This window comes from Eurypyga helias, unplaced genomic scaffold (genome assembly GCF_000690775.1).
Source record: "Eurypyga helias isolate BGI_N326 unplaced genomic scaffold, ASM69077v1 scaffold33557, whole genome shotgun sequence".
NCBI classification, from domain to species: domain Eukaryota; kingdom Metazoa; phylum Chordata; class Aves; order Eurypygiformes; family Eurypygidae; genus Eurypyga; species Eurypyga helias.
The window spans coordinates 31,795-43,137 of record NW_010263059.1 but is presented as its reverse complement, the minus strand read 5'-3'; positions in this window follow the sequence as shown (position 1 = coordinate 43,137).

The following is an 11,343-nucleotide window of genomic DNA, read 5'->3' as shown; positions in this document are numbered from 1 at the left end:
ACAGAGTTATAGCATTAAGAATTCAGCTGGCAATAAATGGTTTATATTAGATTAGAAATCCTCATATGTTTCCACTGAAAACTGCTACAGATGTGACATCAGATTTCATTAAGCTGAAAAAAGAAATGTGACAAGGAAATGTCAGCTGATAGGAGCAGTTCTACAATGGGTGGAGAAAGGAAGGGAAAGGTTCGTTACCTTTTAGCATCCAGTATCTCCTGTCTTGCTGGCTTTACCATAGGGGAAGTCCACTCTCTTCAGCCCAAGAACAGTGGCTCAAGAAGAAGCAGCAGCTAATGCACATCTTTAGGGCATATTTTCCCCTTGTAGGAGCATGTATTTTATAAATCAAAAAGTAACAAATTACTGAGTTGCTTTTATGGTGAATTTACCTCTTGGCAGCTCTTATTGGCCATAAAAAGGTGAATATGACTGAAAAGCATTAAGCTAAGACCACTTAAGGAAATAAAAGGTGGCAGGGAGCTAGAGGAGCTGGCTGTGTTGGTGCAGATTTTTGTCTCTTTGTGAATGGGTTGCTGGATTCCCCAGGCGTGCTGTTCGTCTGGATTAACCTGACAAAGTCCCATCTAATAAAGCGACAGCTTTGGTGTTCTCTTGCCATGCAGTTCTGGGCAACAAGCAGACACCGCAGCAAGACAGTGTGGAGGGAATTTCCAGGTAGAGGCATTGCTGTGCACATTGGTAAGAAATTGTAGATAAATTTATGGATGATTGCACTCATTTTCACATTCAACCAGTAGAAAAAAAAGTTGTACACGTTTTTAAAGAAAAGAATACCTTAAAAAAACCCCAAACACTTTTTGAGTACAGAAAAAAGCAGAGTCTGATTATTCCTGTAGGGAGTTTTACTGCTTTCTTACATGTAAATCATTAAACAGGGACCGCACGCTTGTTTGGCTTTGCCGACTCTGGTTTAAGACCGTTATTTGCAATTAATTCTCTTACCTGTTTTTCTTTACCTATACTGTTATTATTTTGTTGGATGAAGAATGGTCACAATTCCTTTGCATTAAGGACATTACCTGCTGTTGTGTCTTGGGAACGTGGAAACAGAGTAAATGGAGCAGTGAGGCCATGGTTATTTTTATGTTATACTTACTTCAGATTCTAGAGTTGTTTTTTTTCACAAACATGAAACATTCACTTCTTGGATAACTGCTTTAAACCCAGTCCAACTGGTAGAGGCTAGGGGATCATGATTGTTGTTTGTCATTTCAACCCTCCTAACTTGTGCATGTAGCTTATCTGTGCCATAATGTATTTGTCGTTTTTCCTTAACTGCCTCTGTTTGTTTACACCAACTTATGTCTGGGCTCCAACTGAATTGTAAGATCGTTGAACGGGAACTGTTCCCACTACATATGTTTAGTGCCTATCACAATGGGTCACCAAACGTGGTGTTGTCTCTCCTGTAATGTAAACAGTAAGAAGTTAATCATTGTCACGGACAGATTTTTTTTTTTTCTCTTTTAGTGGCATATGTGAAGTCAGTTTGCTTATTTTGGACATAGGTCTCCCAGTATTTTAAGTGATCTGCCTGTGTGGCCTGTTGCCAGTCTTCTCAAAAATTTGTAATATAATGTATGAACCCTTTTTACTGAGGTGGTTTTGGTGTGACTTTACCATTCTTGGCAACTTTGGCTTTGGCTGTCCAAGCAGAAGTTTTCTGTGGATAAACATGGGACATGACATAGGGCAGTGCCTTGAATTCAGTTGCTTTTTATATTATTAAATATTTAAATACAGCAAATAAGATAGAAGAAGCTTTAAGTAGATTTCTGCTTCAATCACGTATTGTCTGTCCAGAGCTCATTACAAGAAGTCATGGAAATCAGAGCAAATCCAACCATTTGATTTAATGGTCTGAACTCCCAACAGAGTAACTACAGGAAATCTGTTACCGTAAACCTGCGTGTTGAGGATTTATTTTAGACACCCTTGTGTGATGTTGTGAAACAATTACTACACAGAATTATAGGAATCATTTAAAGAGCTTTTCTGAGTGTTCTTGAACCTGTTGCACGAACATGTTTTCAGTTTACTCTTCAGAACAAAACTTTTATTAAAATCTAAGAAATATAAACCTTTAATTACATGTGTTTAAAAGATGTGTAATACAGTAGGTGTTTCAGAACCTATCAGTTAATTGTTTTATATAGAAAACAAGAAAAGCAAACTTCTCTGTGCAGCTGCTGCACTTGAACACTGGTTCTTAGAGAGAGTTCAGTGCCCAGATAAGCCTTGGTCTTTCTCATCAGGTAGCGAGCTATCAGTTAGTCCTCCCAGGTGACTTGTTTCAGACCATGTCCAGGGTCCATCACATGTGGAGCACACCCCCACCCCATATCTCCATATGATCAAGACCAGTGACTGTTTCTTCCTACATCATTAACATAGCATGTCCTTTCTATTTTCTTTATTGGCTACCCTGGGCTGAGTCTTAGGTGAGTTTCTCTAGTAAGGAAAAGTTCTCCTTTACATAGGTATCCTGACAGCAATTTGGCCATGTTGTTCAGACATTATATTGCCTAAGGTAGTGGAGGAAAGCAGAAGACAGAGATATACCTGGTGATTCTTAAGGCATTTTAGCCGGAGACAGGAGAGAGTAGGTGGGAAAAAGAACGGTATTTTGATTATAGGCTGCAGACAAGTCCAACTTACCCGTAACAGACGGTGTGAACAGGCTTCTGCCTGCAATTATGGCAATGAGCAGGTGCAGGAAGAATCCTAGGAGAATTATTTCAAGGATGGAAGGAGCACAGAGAATGTAGAGATCAAGTATGGGTGGCATCGTAAACAGCTCTCCGCATCTAGAAGTCACATCTGCTGAACTTAACATCCACTGTCAACACTTGTCTAGCAGAGAGCTCTTTGCAGTGTGTGATTGTCCTGCAGTCACTTGAACCGAAAGGGATCGAGTCCTTGTGCAGACTGTCCAGCGGGTCGCGTACTATTGTAATTCCAAGTTATCAATGCCATTATCAGGTCAGTCTTACAGACAAGACGAGCAGGATTTGTGACACACTTGCACATTCAGGTAGTACAGAAATGGCTATTTGTGCTTGGTTTTCAGGGTGGAGGGAGCACTGTGTTTAATTTGGATGCCTTTTTGAGGGATTGTCTTTTGACACCCTCCAGGTGCCTTTTGTCAAAGGCTTGGAAGAGTATTCTAGGGAAGCTTTGCTGTATGCTTCCTCTGTTCTTAAATTTTCCTTTCGCTGTTAGAGACAGGCGAGATGGACATCTCGTTTGACCTGATACGGCTTTCTTATGCAATTTGTGCTTATGTAAGTCATCTGTCTTCTGTGTAACATGAAACGAAGTTGTCTCACATGCTGCCTCTCCTGGAATACAGCTTTATTAATTTACACATGCTATATGCACTGGTTCAGCATTGCAACATCACCGAACCTGATCGCTGAGCACAGAACTAGAGTGTGATTACTTTGTGATTAAAGATTTACCAAATCAAGTGTGTTATAAAAAAGTTGTTTCAGTATCAGAACTGCTATTTTAAACAGATAAAAATTAATGTAAAAAACTTTCGGCATATTTGTCGTTATAAAACATCACAGGACATATTTCCTGTTGGAAGAATAATATTTTTAGATTTCAGTTGTAGTAATATACTCCTTTCTCCTTCCTGTCATCTGTGTTTGGATATCCCAGCAATCAATTATACTTCATTCTCTCACTTCATTGAGACATACTCTGATTGTTCCTTATTAGACATTGGGGAATGGATTTTTTTTTTTTTCAAATAATGCAAATATATATGTTTATTAAAACCAAGAGTGTTAAGGGTTTGAGAGAGCTTTTGTATTTCACAAAGATACTTCTCTTTTTTTAGAAGTGCTGTTGAACATTGATACCTTTCCAACTATCTGTAACTGTGGTGATAGGAGAGTATTGTCAAAGACCAGGAATGGAACAGTTCAACAAGTAATCATGGCTACTTGAATTTAAAAGCTTGAATCTCCATCAGTTTCAGCAATTAGTATTTTTGTCTTAAAGATAAAACAGAGGTATTACATACAGCTTGATATATTTGGTCAGAAACTGATTAGAATTAATGTTCTGTAAAGTATGTAAAGCAGCATAAGAACCATTGGTAACTGTTTACATGCTATTAATAATTAGCAACCTTCATCCTAGTCTGTTGGGAAAGAGCCATGCATTGGGTACAATAGAAATTCAACTCCATACGGTTGGGTTCAAATTTCATTTGACTTGGACAATAGGGCATGAATGGGGCTCATTTGAGTTTCTGCCACTGTAAACAATGAGATGTTGGAATGTTTCATTTGTTTATTGATTTATTTATTTGGACAGGTGCAGGTTGATCATATGAAATAATTTTTTATTCAAATATAGGAAGAAAATAGCTTAACAATCATTGACCAGTCAGAGTGTGTGATGATAACCAACATCTTGAATGGACAGCCTCAAATTAACTTAGTCTGTGGCAGGTTTTGAATCTGGGTCTTAACCAAAGCATGTTCTAGAGAAAGTGCTTTATGTGCTGTCCAGCCACTTAAAAAATAGAAAACATAGGTTTATTTCCTGATTCATTGCTTTTTAGGTACTAAATTCCTTCTTTTACTTTCTGTTAAAAAATGTGTGTATGTCTGTGAGGTAGATTCTGTTAATGCTAATGGAGCTCATCCTTGCGAAGAGGTCATTCAAATCTGATGGATCCCATCTGGATAAGGATCATTCACTAGGGTGTAATTTTCCTCAGCTATCTGAAACCCTTTTCTAAGTGCTCCAAAGCATTCAGGTTCTATAATTTGCAGAATGATGTCAGGAAGAAAGAGCCAGGAGTTGTTACTAGGATCATACATTAGGAAGTGGTATCACAGGATGAAGCGTAAATTAATACAACGAGAGACTTGATTCAGGCTTTTTTGTCTTTTCCATCAGCTGGACAGCTGCATTTCTCCAAAGTGGACATCGCAAAGGGAGAATGGATGATGGTAGCACATCTTACCATCTGGGGCAGGGGAAGGTTGAATCTGGCATATCCGTATGAAGGCACATGCAGAAGACATTATCTTTGGTCCACAGTTTCCCAACTCACTCATGTCAGATAGAAAATTGCACAGAAATCTGCAAACGAGAAAATCCCACAAATACATGTCTTACTGGTAGAAATAAACCTACGAAAGGATTGAGCATACCTTACACGTTTAATACCTTAAATTATCTTACCCACACAACAAAGCCTGTGCCAGTAAGTTCAAGTGTTGCAACTGTGTTGTGTCATAGCCCTTTCAGAGTTGTTCCTCTGTCTCACCAGGTGGAACGGATTGGATATACACTCAGCTTGATAAACAGCGGCTTTACTATTTCAGTTCACACTGAGAATTTGCTGTCTTTATTTCTCTTTCAACATTGTGTTGCATTTAAACGATGACAGAGCTTCTCTTCTAACGCACGCCTTTGATTCCTGTCAGTGCTAACAGAAGGTATGCGCAGACGCCAATGGAAGAGTAGACTAGAGTTTCTCTTGAGGTGAACAACTGTTTATAATTAGAGTAGTGGGAATGAAGGAAAACCCAGCTAGCAAGCAAACAGGCCCTCTTCCCAAAAGCCTGGTAAACTCATAAAGCTCAGCAGCTTAATCTCTGAACCAGAGTGCTTGTTATCTAATCCCTACCAGCTGTTGTGTACTTGGCAGCCATGACATCTGTAATGGAGCTGAAGGGCCTATCTGTATTGGTTGGCACCTTTACCCACCAACTGAACTTGATTCTTCTTTCATTGCTCACATTTACCTGCTTTCCATCATTAACCATTTGCTCAGGGTTCGATCATCCATTTAACCATACTTCTAAGGGAGAGCTTGTGGTGCTTTTCACAGTAAACCTATTTCAGGTATGTAGGGTTGCAGCAGGACTCGTTTTGCCTTGGTAATAAGAGAAAGATATCAACCAAAAGAGTTTCCTCTGGTTGCATACTAATTCCCTATATAGACTTAAAACTGATCTAGGAGTGCAATCTTTTGAGTTGTATTTCAGCTGAAAAATACTGTCACACTTCTAATAAGCAGGGTAAAGAATTGTATACGTGACTGTTAACTGCTGTGTATAGATTGATACGGGTGATTATAGAGGATAGAATACAAATCTGAGCAAGTGTGTACATCGTTATAACTGTGGAGGAGTGCTTGTTTTCAGGCATTGGTTTCAGCTGTGCTGTAGTGGGTGTCATTCTTTTAAGATAGTAGAGGACAGAAATTGGCCCAGCTTCAGAAAAGGATCCATTTTAAGTCTCACAGATTTTGGGTGAGTGCTGTGATCTCAAGCCTACAGTTTGACTGTATCTATACCACCACGGGCAGTGCAGAGTAACAGCTGTTGGGCCTTGTAAGGGGTTAGGAAGGATGTCTTGTTCCCAGATCCCAAATGAGTTTAGATAGGAGGTAAACTCTGAGCTAGAATCATAGAATCATAGAATCATAGAATGGTTAGGGTTGGAAGGGACCTTAAAGATCATCTAGTTCCAACCCCCCTGCCATGGGCAGGGACACCTTCCACTAGATCAGGTTGCTCAAAGCCACATCCAGCCTGGCCTTGAAGACATCCAGGGATGGGGCATCTACAACATCTCTGGGCAACCTGTTCCAGTGCCTCACCACCCTCTCTGTGAAGAATTTCTTCCTGATATCTAATCTAAACCTCCCTGATTTCAATTTGTACCCGTTACCCCTTGTCCTATCGCTACAGGCCCTTGTAAAAAGTCCTCTCCCAGCACCCTTGTAGGCCCCCTTCAGATACTGGAAAGCTGCAATGAGGTCTCCTCGGAGCCTCCTCTTCTCCAGGCTGAACAAGCCCAGTTCTCGCAACCTTTCGTCATAGAAGAGGTGCTCCAGCCCTCTGAGCATCTTTGTGGCCTCCTCTGGACTCGCTCCAAGTGGTCAATATCCTTCTGATGTTGAGGGCTCCACAGCTGGACGCAGCACTCCAGGTGGGGTCTCACCAGGGCAGAGTAGAGGACAAGACCATTTCTGGACATAGAAGGGTTTGGATCTATGGGTTATTTTACTGCTTAGAATGCAGCTACTTGTAACTTCCTAGTACCTGAATGATTAAATTTGGCATCAGAAGTTGATACTGTGGCCAAAATTGGGTCTGAAGGCTACCATAGTCTTAAGTTAGCCTTCAGTATAATACTGTGGATATAAGATTTTCAGCACAATTCTCAGCATTATACAATACTTACTGTCAAAATCCAGAATAATGGTCTCATAAATAAAATCAGCTCTAGCAAGTTTTTCACGTAACGCTTGTTAAAATTTTGTTAAATTTCATTATAGTCAGTTTTCATTTGGAATTAATTTAACTGATGGGTTTTTATTTATTCCCCCCCCCTTAACAGAATGGCACTAAGAAGTTCTGGGATTTTATGAGGACGCATGACAGGTAAGAGGTGGATTCATGTTATTTGCTTTTTTCTTTGTGTTATTTTTGATGTATTCTCTTCCATTGGTCAAATGTTCTTGATGTGGAGTCACCTCTTCTTCCTCCAACTTCATCTTCAATTCTCACTTCTTGTGTAAAACTTGCAGATAGTCCTCTGTGATTGGAGACAGAATTAGAAGAAATTTAAAATCTCCTCATGGTTTATTATGTTTTAAGTAAGTTTAGTCTGTGCTTGATTTTTTCAAATATTAGAGTTTGCCACGTGACGTATTGTACATTTTGATTACGTACAAGTTGGAACTACAAATTTAGATTATATGAAATTTTTGGGTTTGAATATATCACCTGAAGGAAGGACTCTGCCCCTCACATACTTAACCCTGTTGTTATTTGTGCTGTTAAATAGTCTTGACCCAAGTATGTGACCATACTCTCTCACCTGTGAATATATAATCCCAGGAACTGTCCTAACATAAAGACTGTTAAAAAGCAATCTGAACTTATGGTCATACTATTTGTGGTTTTGGTTTTGTGTTTTTCCCACTGGCAATTGTTTGGAATAAGGTAGAAATTCTAGTTTATGTTTGAATAAATCCTAGTATTATGCTAACTTATTTTATTCCTCTCCCTCGCTGCTATATAAGGATGTTTTAGGTGAATCCTAATTCAGGTAACTTTACAAATGCCTGAAACCTTTCAGGCTCTCCATTCTGTACACCAAAACCTTCTCCTAAGCACGTGTGAAGAAATGGTTGGTCAGCAACTTTGTTCTGTATTTCCAATCGTATTTCTCCTGCAAGAGAAAAAGCAGTTAACTCCTGAATTGAAAGATCAGTTTATGCAAAATTATAACAATATATATGAAACCAAGTCAGTCTCAGAGTTATTAATACTAAATTATTCATATGGCTTTTTAAAAAATATAAATATTTAATCTAGTCATTGATAATTCAGGTACTGGAAGATAACAATAAAAAAAAAAAAGGTAACAACATTTCCCTAGAAAAAGCCTTACTAAATCTATTAAATATAAAAAATGTAGCAAAACACTAATGGCAAAAGAAATTATGAGTTATAACCAGAACCATATTGAGAGACGTGTTCTTATTCTGTGTGAAAGAAGTAAGTAAAATCAATTGCATTTTGGGAAATTCTTCTTTGTTGGAATGCTCTAAATCCTTACAGTGAGACTTTTTGTGTGTAGGTATCTGGGATGGACATAAAATGATAGCAACGCTTTTTATCAATATAAAGATTATGAAGGTAAATGTTCCAGTAAGACTGAGAAAATACTAGGTAGATTAAAAATGCTTGTACTGCTTGAGAATGGAGACAGAAAAGGGAGTGATATTTCGATACTGAACTTCACAGTTGCTTTTGGAATTTGCCTGGAAGACAGTTCTGTCTCTGCACTTTGTCTATCCATATGGGCATGTGCCTGGATTTATGATGGCAGATACAAAGGCTGAAATGATAATTGATTGCTGGAAATTTAATCTATGCCCTGTACTTTCAAGCAAGTGAATCCAGCCTCAAGTCACAGTGCTGAGAACATGACTTCCAGATGAATAATTTGTATTACTATTTTTGTTTAAACTTCAGATTATGGCTCTGTGATAATGTGTGAATATATGCAACTAACTGAGTGGGGTTATTATTAAAGGATCAGTTTTCCATGAACTTCTTGAGAACAGTATTTCCGAACGACTTTTGTGGACATTTTTAAAATAGTTTAGAACATAACTGTATAAAACGTCTATAGCCACATGTCATGCCAGTCATCCCTGGTCACATAACATTTGTTAGCTTCATATGTACAACAGCTGCCATCCTAACTTATTAGTGACTACTGTTGAACTGTAGAATTTCTGACTCTCTTGCCGAAGCAAATTCAATGCAACTTCTAACACCAGAAGTAATAATGTGAACTTTCTGTGTAGGAAATCTGTGGCTTTACATAAATTTTATTTGTGAATTTGAAGCCAATTATTATCAGATAGATCAGTTAGGTTCAAAATTCCTTATAATGCATTGAAGCCCTACATTTTACTGTATTTTAATAGGACAGCTGTGATGCTAGTTACATGGAAAAGTCACGTTGTGTAGTTACTGAAGAGTATAGGGCACTTAGAGGGCTCTTGGATGTTCATTACCCTTAACGAAGGACAAAATCTTGAGGAAGAGGAGAGGTTTCCAGGACACGTGTCCTGTTGGTCACTATTTCCTAGTTCATGTCTTCTTCAGGATGATGGTAGGTGTTTTCCATAATTAAGACCCTTTTTCTGTAATTAAGACCCCTCATTCAGAAGTGTTCAAAACTTATTTTACTTTTGAAAAAGCTGTAACAATGTTAAGTGCTCCACATTTTTTTTTATTAAAAAGAGTGTTTGCCTAAATTGAACATACACATTGGAACACCAGATCTGTAAAGTACACATATGTATGCATCGGAGATTTACATATAATTGGTATGTATAATGAATCTAATGATACAGAATACATTAAAAAAAACCCAGACTGTGCTAGGCTCAGTATCTGGTTTTTATATTCTTAAGTCATGTCTTTATCTGTCATCCTCTTTCATCAGCATAAGTATACATTTGTTTAAAGCTGATTTCCTTGTTCTGTGACCAAAATGAGAGCTTGTGTGCAGTGTTCTTTCTCATTTCAAGTGAGGTCAGTATAAGCCAATATTCATCGATATTCAGAATATAGACTTAATACAAGAAAATACTTAGTAAGAGAGATTAAGTTATATTTGTATAAATTTATCCTTCCCAACTGTTCAGGTAAACAGCTGATTAAGTTATACGCAGACAAAAACATGAGGACTGCAGTAGTAGTTTCCTTTGCCTTATGTGTGAGTCACCTCCTTTTAAAAACTTATATTGGGGTAGGACAAGATCATTTAATCGTTGACAAACTGAGGTGACACTAGCACAAGCTGAAAGAGCAGGTTTTTTGTTAGATATTCCTTTTTTTTTCTTAGTTATTGCAGATCTGGTCTTGAGTCTACAGTGTGTGGCTCCTGAGCTTTCTTAAGAGCAAGACTGTTCAGAGCTAGGGTATCAATCCTGGAGTCACTTCTGGTTTATTCAGTAACCTACACGTGCTTGCTCGAACTCCTCTATGCCAGTTAAAGAAAAAAAACCTCAGAATTGTGGCAGAATTATTACTGGCCACACAAACAGGTGTTACCAAGGCAAGCCTTCAAAATGCGTGTTGTCAGAAGTCAGTTGAGTGTCAGCATACACAAAAGCAGCAGCACTTCCTACCGTATTTAAATTGTAACAGAAGGGACACAAAGACATATCCACGGGGAGTAGTTAAGTCCTGGAACACTTGGCTCAGGCAGGTTGAGGAAACTCCATCCTTGGAGAAATTCAAACATTGACTGGACAAGAAATCAGACCTAATGTGGAAGATAGTCCTGTTTTGAGTAGGAGGTGTGAGTTCAGGTGATCACCAAAAGGCTCCTACCACCTAAAGGTTTCTGTGATTTTTAGAATTAGATTTAATACTTCATGAATGTTACAGTTCCCATCTGGCAACTGTCAAAAATTTGTAAACTTGTCAAGAAATCTGTCAACTTATAAGCAATTTTTTCTATTGGAAAATGTGTTTACTTTATTCTTGTCCTGCAGAGTTACATTTAAGTTAATTTTTCTTTGAAGCATACAGATGAACGTTATCAGAGCCCGATGAAGATTATCAGAGCTCATTGCAAGGTTTTACCACGTCGTTAGAAATAACAGTGAAGATTGATAAAAGTGAATGAAGAAAAATAAAAATCCTTGATGAGCTCCTTTCAGTTGTAATTATTTAACAAGTTTATTGGGGTGGTGCTCCTAAGTATTACATAGCTCTGGCCTGTTATCTTCCACTGTGTGTCACTGCC